This window comes from Triticum dicoccoides, unplaced genomic scaffold (genome assembly GCF_002162155.2).
Source record: "Triticum dicoccoides isolate Atlit2015 ecotype Zavitan unplaced genomic scaffold, WEW_v2.0 scaffold50394, whole genome shotgun sequence".
Classification (NCBI taxonomy): Eukaryota; Viridiplantae; Streptophyta; class Magnoliopsida; order Poales; family Poaceae; genus Triticum; species Triticum dicoccoides.
This window is the reverse complement of record NW_021277571.1, coordinates 1-1063: the sequence shown is the minus strand read 5'-3', so window position 1 is coordinate 1063 and position 1063 is coordinate 1. Positions and strand designations below refer to the sequence as shown.

Here is a 1063-nt window from a genome sequence, read left to right as displayed (position 1 = left end):
ACGATTGTACATTGCTTTGGCCGCTCCCTCTCAACTACGTAGACGAGTTTAACGCGGTTTCCACCCCTCCCTCTCAACCGCACCAGTGCACGCTTGCCGCGCCACAACGCCGACGCTGGACCCGTGAATCGTGAGCACCCAGCTATGACTTACCGCACTCGTGCAAAATAATAAAACACGGTAAATATATTACTTACACGTGCGTTTTGTTTTGCAAGCGGCGCGAAAAAAATTAAAAAGGGAATGCAACACGAGGACTTCCCAGGAGGTCACCCATCCTAGTACTACTCTCGCCCAAGCACGCTTAACTTCGGAGTTCTGATGGGATCCGGTGCTTTAGTGCTGGTATGATCGCATCCGACATGTTACCCCGGTCTTCGTACCTTATCCTTGTCCCTCCCAGCTCCACTACAAAGACGATTGTACATTGCTTTGGCCGCTCCCTCTCTACTACGGAGACGAGTTTAACGCGGTTTCCACCCCTCCCTCTCAACCGCACCAGTGCACGCTTGCCGCGCCACAACGCCGACGCTGGACCCGTGAATCGTGAGCACCCAGCTATGACTTACCGCACTCGTGCAAAATAATAAAACACGGTAAATATATTACTTACACGTGCGTTTTGTTATGCAAGCGGCGCGAAAAAAATTAAAAAGGGAATGCAACACGAGGACTTCCCAGGAGGTCACCCATCCTAGTACTACTCTCGCCCAAGCACGCTTAACTTCGGAGTTCTGATGGGATCCGGTGCTTTAGAGCTGGTATGATCGCATCCGACATCTTACCCCGGTCTTCGTCCCTTATCCTTGCCCCTCCCAGCTCCACTACAAAGACGATTGTACATTGCTTTGGCCGCTCCCTCTCAACTACGGAGACGAGTTTAACGCGGTTTCCACCCCTCCCTCTCAACCGCACCAGTGCACGCTTGCCGCGCCACAACGCCGACGCTGGACCCGTGAATCGTGAGCACCCAGCTATGACTTACCGCACTCGTGCAAAATAATAAAACACGGTAAATATATTACTTACACGTGCGTTTTGTTTTGCAAGCGGCGCGAAAAAA

General features: G+C 51.8%; 2 non-coding genes across 2 annotated transcripts; both read right to left on the bottom strand.

Annotated features, from left to right (window-relative positions):
• Positions 1–240: 240 nt before the first annotated feature.
• Positions 241–359, bottom strand: LOC119346777. The gene has a single exon (XR_005167925.1). It is a non-coding gene; the product is annotated as a 5S ribosomal RNA (ribosomal RNA).
• Positions 360–656: 297 nt separating this feature from the next.
• LOC119346779 lies at positions 657–775 on the bottom strand. The gene has a single exon (XR_005167926.1). It is a non-coding gene; the product is annotated as a 5S ribosomal RNA (ribosomal RNA).
• Between the last annotated feature and the right edge of the window lie 288 nt (positions 776–1063).